The sequence below is a fragment of the Lissotriton vulgaris genome, unplaced genomic scaffold (genome assembly GCF_964263255.1).
Source record: "Lissotriton vulgaris unplaced genomic scaffold, aLisVul1.2 SCAFFOLD_2168, whole genome shotgun sequence".
In the NCBI taxonomy this organism is placed as follows: Eukaryota; Metazoa; Chordata; class Amphibia; order Caudata; family Salamandridae; genus Lissotriton; species Lissotriton vulgaris.
In genome coordinates, this window is record NW_028255422.1 from 166,875 (window position 1) to 177,500 (window position 10,626).

The window sequence follows — 10,626 nt, forward strand, 5'->3', positions numbered from 1 at the left end:
AGTTCACATTTGTAGGTGGATCATCAGTGTTAGAGCTAAAATTAGCATGTTTAAAGTGATTTTCAGGCTTCCAGGGGCCCTAAACACAAGATTTATGGAATGGTTAAAAGTGCATGAAAATGGCCAATTTACTCACTCTGAGTTCTCAAAAAGGGTTTTTTCACCCCGGGAAGTTAATTAAATACCATTTGGAGGCATTTAATGTTCGAGCAAAAACGGCTGATTTTCGACAAAAGAGATAACACCCCCCCATTACGTCATGCTTCAGAAATGTGGAAAATGGTCCGTTTTCAAATGTTTTATTTTTGAACGTCAGTTCACATTTGTAGGTGGATCATCAGTGTTAGAGCTAAAATTAGCATGTTTAAAGTGATTTTCATGCTTCCAGGGGCCCTAAACACAAGATTTATGGAATGGTTAAAAGTGCATGAAAATGGCCAATTTACTCACTCTGAGTTCTCAAAAAGGGTTTCTTCACCCCGGGAAGTTAATTAAATACCATTTGGAGGCATTTAATGTTCGAGCAAAAACGGCTGATTTTCGACAAAAGAGATAACACCCTACCATTACGTCATGCTTCAGAAATGTGGAAAATGGTCCGTTTTCAAATGTTTTATTTTTGAACGTCAGTTCACATTTGTAGGTGGATCATCAGTGTTAGAGCTAAAATTAGCATGTTTAAAGTGATTTTCATGCTTCCAGGGGCTCGGGAAGTAAATTAAATACTATTTGGAGGCATTTAATGTTCAAGCAAAAACAGCTGATTTTTGACAAAAGAGATAACACCGCCCCATTACGTCATGCTTCAGAAATGTGGAAAATGGTCCGTTTTCAAATGTTTTATTTTTGAACGTCAGTTCACATTTGTAGGTGGATCATCAGTGTTAGAGCTAAAATTACCATGTTTAAAGTGATTTTCATGCTTCCAGGGGCCCTAAACACAACATTTATGGAATGGTTAAAAGTGCATGAAAATGGCCAATTTACTCACTCTGAGGTCTCAAAAAAGGGTTTCTTCACCCCAGGAAGTTAATTAAATACCATTTGGAGGCATTTAATGTTCGAGCAAAAACGGCTGATTTTCGACAAAAGAGATGACACCCCCTATTACGTCATGCTTCAGAAATGTGGAAAATGGTCCGTTTTCAAATGTTTTATTTTTGAACGTCAGTTCACATTTGTAGGTGGATCATCAGTGTTAGAGCTAAAATTAGCATGTTTAAAGTGATTTTCATGCTTCCAGGGGCCCTAAACACAAGATTTATGGAATAGTTAAAAGTGCATGAAAATGGCCAATTTACTCACTCTGAGTTCTCAAAAAGGGTTTCTTCACCCCGGGAAGTTAATTAAATACCATTTGGAGGCATTTAATGTTCGAGCAAAAACGGCTGATTTTCGGCAAAAGAGATAACACCCCCCCATTACGTCATGCTTCAGAAATGTGGAAAATGGTCCATTTTCAAATGTTTTATTTTTGAACGTCAGTTCACATTTGTAGGTGGATCATCAGTGTTAGAGCTAAAATTAGCATGTTTAAAGTGATTTTCATGCTTCCAGGGGCTCGGGAAGTGAATTAAATAGTATTTGGAGGCATTTAATGTTCAATCAAAAACAGCTGATTTTTGACAAAAGAGATAACACCCCCCATTACGTCATGCTTCAGAAATGTGGAAAATGGTCTGTTTTCAAATGTTTTATTTTTGAACGTCAGTTCACATTTGTAGGTGGATCATCAGTGTTAGAGCTAAAATTAGCATGTTTAAAGTGATTTTTATGCTTCCAGGGGCCCTAAACACAAGATTTATGGAATGGTTAAAAGTGCATGAAAATGGCCAATTTACTCACTCTGAGTTCTCAAAAAGGGTTTCTTCACCCCGGGAAGTTAATTAAATACCATTTGGAGGCATTTAATGTTCGAGAAAAAACGGCTGATTTTCGACAAAAGAGATAACACCCCCCATTACGTCATGCTTCAGAAATGTGGAAAATGGTCCGTTTTCAAATGTTTTATTTTTGAACGTCAGTTCACATTTGTAGGTGGATCATCAGTGTTAGAGCTAAAATTAGCATGTTTAAAGTTATTTTCATGTTTCCAGGGGCTCCGGAAGTGAATTAAATACTATTTGGAGGCATTTAATGTTCAAGCAAAAACAGCTGATTTTTGACAAAAGAGATAACACCCCCCCATTACATCATGCTTCAGAAATGTGGAAAATGGTCCGTTTTCAAATGTTTTATTTTTGAACGTCAGTTCACATTTGTAGGTGGATCATCAGTGTTAGAGCTAAAATTAGCATGTTTAAAGTGATTTTCATGCTTCCAGGGGCCCTAAACACAAGATTTATGGAATGGTTAAAAGGGCATGAAAATGGCCCATTTACTCACTCTGAGTTCTCAAAAAGGGTTTCTTCACCCCGGGAAGTTAATTAAATACCATTTGGAGGCATTTAATGTTCGAGCAAAAACGGCTGATTTTCGACAAAAGAGATAACACCCCCCCATTACGCCATGCTTCAGAAATGTGGAAAATGGTCCATTTTCAAATGTTTTATTTTTGAACGTCAGTTCACATTTGTAGGTGGATCATCAGTGTTAGAACTAAAATTAGCATGTTTAAAGTGATTTTCATGCTTCCAGGGGCTCGGGAAGTGAATTAAATACTATTTGGAGGCATTTAATGTTCAATCAAAAACAGCTGATTTTTGACAAAAGAGATAACACCCCCCCATTACGTCATGCTTCAGAAATGTGGAAAATGGTCTGTTTTCAAATGTTTTATTTTTGAACGTCAGTTCACATTTGTAGGTGGATCATCAGTGTTAGAGCTAAAATTAGCATGTTTAAAGTGATTTTTATGCTTCCAGGGTCCCTAAACACAAGATTTATGGAATGGTTAAAAGTGCATGAAAATGGCCAATTTACTCACTCTGAGTTCTCAAAAAGGGTTTCTTCACCCCGGGAAGTTAATTAAATACCATTTGGAGGCATTTAATGTTCGAGAAAAAACGGCTGATTTTCGACAAAAGAGATAACACCCCCCCCATTTCGTCATGCTTCAGAAATGTGGAAAATGGTCCGTTTTCAAATGTTTTATTTTTGAACGTCAGTTCACATTTGTAGGTGGATCATCAGTGTTAGAGCTAAAATTAGCATGTTTAAAGTGATTTTCAGGCTTCCAGGGGCCCTAAACACAAGATTTATGGAATGGTTAAAAGTGCATGAAAATGGCCAATTTACTCACTCTGAGTTCTCAAAAAGGGTTTCTTCACCCCGGGAAGTTAATTAAATACCATTTGGAGGCATTTAATGTTCGAGCAAAAACGGCAGATTTTCGACAAAAAAAATAACACCCTACCATTACGTCATGCTTCAGAAATGTGGAAAATGGTCCGTTTTCAAATGTTTTATTTTTGAACGTCAGTTCACATTTGTAGGTGGATCATCAGTGTTAGAGCTAAAATTAGCATGTTTAAAGTGATTTTCATGCTTCCAGGGGCTCGGGAAGTGAATTAAATACTATTTGGAGGCATTTAATGTTCAAGCAAAAACAGCTGATTTTTGACAAAAGAGATAACACCCCCCCATTTCGTCATGCTTCAGAAATGTGGAAAATGGTCCGTTTTCAAATGTTTTATTTTTGAACATCAGTTCACATTTGTAGGTGGATCATCAGTGTTAGAGCTAAAATTAGCATGTTTAAAGTGATTTTCAGGTTTCCAGGGGCCCTAAACACAAGATTTATGGAATGGTTAAAAGTGCATGAAAATGGCCAATTTACTCACTCTGAGTTCTCAAAAAGGGTTTCTTCACCCCGGGAAGTTAATTAAATACCATTTGGAGGCATTTAATGTTCGAGCAAAAACGGCTGATTTTCGACAAAAGAGATAACACCCTACCATTACGTCATGCTTCAGAAATGTGGAAAATGGTCCGTTTTCAAATGTTTTATTTTTGAAAGTCAGTTCACATTTGTAGGTGGATCATCAGTGTTAGAGCTAAAATTAGCACGTTTAAAGTGATTTTCATGCTTCCAGGGGCTCGGGAAGTAAATTAAATACTATTTGGAGGCATTTAATGTTCAAGCAAAAACAGCAGATTTTTGACAAAAGAGATAACACCGCCCCATTACGTCATGCTTCAGAAATGTGGAAAATGGTCCGTTTTCAAATGTTTTATTTTTGAACGTCAGTTCACATTTGTAGGTGGGTCATCAGTGTTAGAGCTAAAATTAGCATGTTTGAAGTGATTTTCATGCTTCCAGGGGCCCTAAACACAACATTTATGGAATGGTTAAAAGTGCATGAAAATGGCCAATTTACTCACTCTGAGGTCTCAAAAAAGGGTTTCTTCACCCCAGGAAGTTAATTAAATACCATTTGGAGGCATTTAATGTTCGAGTAAAAACGGCTGATTTTCGACAAAAGAGATAACACCCCCCCATTACGTCATGCTTCAGAAATGTGGAAAATGGTCCGTTTTCAAATGTTTTATTTTTGAACGTCAGTTCACATTTGTAGGTGGATCATCAGTGTTAGAGCTAAAATTAGCATGTTTAAAGTGATTTTCATGCTTCCAGGGGCTCGGGAAGTGAATTAAAAACTATTTGGAGGCATTTAATGTTCAATCAAAAACAGCTGATTTTTGACAAAAGAGATAACACCCCCCCATTACGTCATGCTTCAGAAATGTGGAAAATGGTCCGTTTTCAAATGTTTTATTTTTGAACGTCAGTTCACATTTGTAGGTGGATCATCAGTGTTAGAGCTAAAATTAGCATGTTTAAAGTGATTTTCATGCTTCCAGGGGCCCTAAACACAAGATTTATGGAATGGTTAAAAGTGCATGAAAATGGCCAATTAACTCACTCTGAGTTCTCAAAAAGGGTTTCTTCACCCCGGGAAGTTAATTAAATACCATTTGGAGGCATTTAATGTTCGAGCAAAAACGGCTGATTTTCGACAAAAGAGATAACACCCCCCCCATTACGTCATGCTTCAGAAATGTGGAAAATGGTCCATTTTCAAATGTTTTATTTTTGAACGTCAGTTCACATTTGTAGGTGGATCATCAGTGTTAGAGCTAAAATTAGCATGTTTAAAGTGATTTTCATGCTTCCAGGGGCTCGGGAAGTGAATTAAATACTATTTGGAGGCATTTAATGTTCAAGCAAAAACAGCTGATTTTTGACAAAAGAGATAACACTCCCCCATTTCGTCATGCTTCAGAAATGTGGAAAATGGTCCGTTTTCAAATGTTTTATTTTTGAACGTCAGTTCACATTTGTAGGTGGATCATCAGTGTTAGAGCTAAAATTAGCATGTTTAAAGTGATTTTCATGCTTCCAGGGGCTCGGGAAGTAAATTAAATACTATTTGGAGGCATTTAATGTTCAAGCAAAAACAGCTGATTTTTGACAAAAGAGATAACACCCCCCCATTACGTCATGCTTCGGAAATGTGGAAAATGGTCCGTTTTCAAATGTTTTATTTTTGAACGTCAGTTCACATTTGTAGGTGGATCATCAGTGTTAGAGCTAAAATTAGCATGTTTAAAGTGATTTTCATGCTTCCAGGGGCCCTAAACACAACATTTATGGAATGGTTAAAAGTGCATGAAAATGGCCAATTTACTCACTCTGAGTTCTCAAAAAAGGGTTTCTTCACCCCAGGAAGTTAATTAAATACCATTTGGAGGCATTTAATGTTCGAGCAAAAACGGCTGATTTTCGACAAAAGAGATAACACCCCCCTATTACGTCATGCTTCAGAAATGTGGAAAATGGTCCGTTTTCAAATGTTTTATTTTTGAACGTCAGTTCACATTTGTAGGTGGATCATCAGTGTTAGAGCTAAAATTAGCATGTTTAAAGTGATTTTCATGCTTCCAGGGGCTCGGGAAGTGAATTAAATACTATTTGGAGGCATTTAATGTTCAATCAAAAACAGCTGATTTTTGACAAAAGAGATAACACCCCCCCATTACGTCATGCTTCAGAAATGTGGAAAATGGTCCGTTTTCAAATGTTTTATTTTTGAACGTCAGTTCACATTTGTAGGTGGATCATCAGTGTTAGAGCTAAAATTAGCATGTTTAAAGTGATTTTCAGGCTTCCAGGGGCCCTAAACACAAGATTTATGGAATGGTTAAAAGTGCATGAAAATGGCCAATTTACTCACTCTGAGTTCTCAAAAAGGGTTTCTTCACCCCGGGAAGTTAATTAAATACCATTTGGAGGCATTTAATGTTCGAGCAAAAACGGCTGATTTTCGACAAAAGAGATAACACCCTACCATTACGTCATGCTTCAGAAATGTGGAAAATGGTCCGTTTTCAAATGTTTTATTTTTGAACGTCAGTTCACATTTGTAGGTGGATCATCAGTGTTAGAGCTAAAATTAGCATGTTTAAAGTGATTTTCATGTTTCCAGGGGCTCGGGAAGTGAATTAAATACTATTTGGAGGCATTTAATGTTCAAGCAAAAACAGCTGATTTTTGACAAAAGAGATAACACCCCCCCCCATTTCGTCATGCTTCAGAAATGTGGAAAATGGTCCGTTTTCAAATGTTTTATTTTTGAACGTCAGTTCACATTTGTAGGTGGATCATCAGTGTTAGAGCTGAAATTAGCATGTTTAAAGTGATTTTCAGGCTTCCAGGGGCCCTAAACACAAGATTTATGGAATGGTTAAAAGTGCATGAAAATGGCCAATTTACTCACTCTGAGTTCTCAAAAAGGGTTTTTTCACCCCGGGAAGTTAATTAAATACCATTTGGAGGCATTTAATGTTCGAGCAAAAACGGCTGATTTTCGACAAAAGAGATAACACCCCCCCATTACGTCATGCTTCAGAAATGTGGAAAATGGTCCGTTTTCAAATGTTTTATTTTTGAACGTCAGTTCACATTTGTAGGTGGATCATCAGTGTTAGAGCTAAAATTAGCATGTTTAAAGTGATTTTCATGCTTCCAGGGGCCCTAAACACAAGATATATGGAATGGTTAAAAGTGCATGAAAATGGCCAATTTACTCACTCTGAGTTCTCAAAAAGGGTTTCTTCACCCCGGGAAGTTAATTAAATACCATTTGGAGGCATTTAATGTTCGAGCAAAAACGGCTGATTTTCGACAAAAGAGATAACACCCTACCATTACGTCATGCTTCAGAAATGTGGAAAATGGTCCGTTTTCAAATGTTTTATTTTTGAACGTCAGTTCACATTTGTAGGTGGATCATCAGTGTTAGAGCTAAAATTAGCATGTTTAAAGTGATTTTCATGCTTCCAGGGGCTCAGGAAGTGAATTAAATACTATTTGGAGGCATTTAATGTTCAAGCAAAAACAGCTGATTTTTGACAAAAGAGATAACACCCCCCCATTTCGTCATGCTTCAGAAATGTGGAAAATGGTCCGTTTTCAAATGTTTTATTTTTGAACGTCAGTTCACATTTGTAGGTGGGTCATCAGTGTTAGAGCTAAAATTAGCATGTTTAAAGTGATTTTCAGGCTTCCAGGGGCCCTAAACACAAGATTTATGGAATGGTTAAAAGTGCATGAAAATGGCCAATTTACTCACTCTGAGTTCTCAAAAAGGGTTTCTTCACCCCGGGAAGTTAATTAAATACCATTTGGAGGCATTTAATGTTCGAGAAAAAACGGCTGATTTTCGACAAAAGAGATAACACCCCCATTACGTCATGCTTCAGAAATGTGGAAAATGGTCCGTTTTCAAATGTTTTATTTTTGAACGTCAGTTCACATTTGTAGGTGGATCATCAGTGTTAGAGCTAAAATTAGCATGTTTAAAGTTATTTTCATGCTTCCAGGGGCTTGGGAAGTGAATTAAATACTATTTGGAGGCATTTAATGTTCAAGCAAAAACAGCTGATTTTTGACAAAAGAGATAACACCCCCCCATTACATCATGCTTCAGAAATGTGGAAAATGGTCTGTTTTCAAATGTTTTATTTTTGAACGTCAGTTCACATTTGTAGGTGGATCATCAGTGTTAGAGCTAAAATTAGCATGTTTAAAGTGATTTTCATGCTTCCAGGGGCCCTAAACACAAGATTTATGGAATGGTTAAAAGGGCATTAAAATGGCCCATTTACTCACTCTGAGTTCTCAAAAAGGGTTTCTTCACCCCGGGAAGTTAATTAAATACCATTTGGAGGCATTTAATGTTCAAGCAAAAACGGCTGATTTTCGACAAAAGAGATAACACCCCCCCATTACGCCGTGCTTCAGAAATGTGGAAAATGGTCCATTTTCAAATGTTTTATTTTTGAACGTCAGTTCACATTTGTAGGTGGATCATCAGTGTTAGAGCTAAAATTAGCATGTTTAAAGTGATTTTCATGCTTCCAGGGGCTCGGGAAGTGAATTAAATACTATTTGGAGGCATTTAATGTTCAATCAAAAACAGCTGATTTTTGACAAAAGAGATAACACCCCCCCATTACGTCATGCTTCAGAAATGTGGAAAATGGTCTGTTTTCAAATGTTTTATTTTTGAACGTCAGTTCACATTTGTAGGTGGATCATCAGTGTTAGAGCTAAAATTAGCATGTTTAAAGTGATTTTTATGCTTCCAGGGTCCCTAAACACAAGATTTATGGAATGGTTAAAAGTGCATGAAAATGGCCAATTTACTCACTCTGAGTTCTCAAAAAGGGTTTCTTCACCCCGGGAAGTTAATTAAATACCATTTGGAGGCATTTAATGTTCGAGAAAAAACGGCTGATTTTCGACAAAAGAGATAACACCCCCATTTCGTCATGCTTCAGAAATGTGGAAAATGGTCAGTTTTCAAATGTTTTATTTTTGAACGTCAGTTCACATTTGTAGGTGGATCATCAGTGTTAGAGCTAAAATTAGCATGTTTAAAGTGATTTTCAGGCTTCCAGGGGCCCTAAACACAAGATTTATGGAATGGTTAAAAGTGCATGAAAATGGCCAATTTACTCACTCTGAGTTCTCAAAAAGGGTTTCCTCACCCCGGGAAGTTAATTAAATACCATTTGGAGGCATTTAATGTTCGAGCAAAAACGGCTGATTTTCGACAAAAGAGATAACACCCTACCATTACGTCATGCTTCAGAAATGTGGAAAATGGTCCGTTTTCAAATGTTTTATTTTTGAACGTCAGTTCACATATGTAGGTGGATCATCAGTGTTAGAGCTAAAATTAGCATGTTTAAAGTGATTTTCATGCTTCCAGGGGCTCGGGAAGTGAATTAAATACTATTTGGAGGCATTTAATGTTCAAGCAAAAACAGCTGATTTTTGACAAAAGAGATAACACCCCCCCATTTCGTCATGCTTCAGAAATGTGGAAAATGGTCCGTTTTCAAATGTTTTATTTTTGAACATCAGTTCACATTTGTAGGTGGATCATCAGTGTTTAGAGCTAAAATTAGCATGTTTAAAGTGATTTTCAGGTTTCCAGGGGCCCTAAACACAAGATTTATGGAATGGTTAAAAGTGCATGAAAATGGCCAATTTACTCACTCTGAGTTCTCAAAAAGGGTTTCTTCACCCCGGGAAGTTAATTAAATACCATTTGGAGGCATTTAATGTTCGAGCAAAAACGGCTGATTTTCGACAAAAGAGATAACACCCTACCATTACGTCATGCTTCAGAAATGTGGAAAATGGTCCGTTTTCAAATGTTTTATTTTTGAAAGTCAGTTCACATTTGTAGGTGGATCATCAGTGTTAGAGCTAAAATTAGCATGTTTAAAGTGATTTTCATGCTTCCAGGGGCTCGGGAAGTAAATTAAATACTATTTGGAGGCATTTAATGTTCAAGCAAAAACAGGAGATTTTTGACAAAAGAGATAACACCGCCCATTACGTCATGCTTCAGAAATGTGGAAAATGGTCCGTTTTCAAATGTTTTATTTTTGAACGTCAGTTCACATTTGTAGGTGGATCATCAGTGTTAGAGCTAAAATTAGCATGTTTGAAGTGATTTTCATGCTTCCAGGGGCCCTAAACACAACATTTATGGAATGGTTAAAAGTGCATGAAAATGGCCAATTTACTCACTCTGAGGTCTCAAAAAAGGGTTTCTTCAACTCAGGAAGTTAATTAAATACCATTTGGAGGCATTTAATGTTCGAGTAAAAACGGCTGATTTTCGACAAAAGAGATAACACCCCCCCATTACGTCATGCTTCAGAAATGTGGAAAATGGTCCGTTTTCAAATGTTTTATTTTTGAACGTCAGTTCACATTTGTAGGTGGATCATCAGTGTTAGAGCTAAAATTAGCATGTTGAAAGTGATTTTCATGCTTCCAGGGGCTCGGGAAGTGAATTAAATACTATTTGGAGGCATTTAATGTTCAATCAAAAACAGCTGATTTTTGACAAAAGAGATAACATCCCCCCATTACGTCATGCTTCAGAAATGTGGAAAATGGTCCGTTTTCAAATGTTTTATTTTTGAACGTCAGTTCACATTTGTAGGTGGATCATCAGTGTTAGAGCTAAAATTAGCATGTTTAAAGTGATTTTCATGCTTCCAGGGGCCCTAAACACAAGATTTATGGAATGGTTAAAAGTGCATGAAAATGGCCAATTTACTCACTCTGAGTTCTCAAAAAGGGTTTCTTCACCCCGGGAA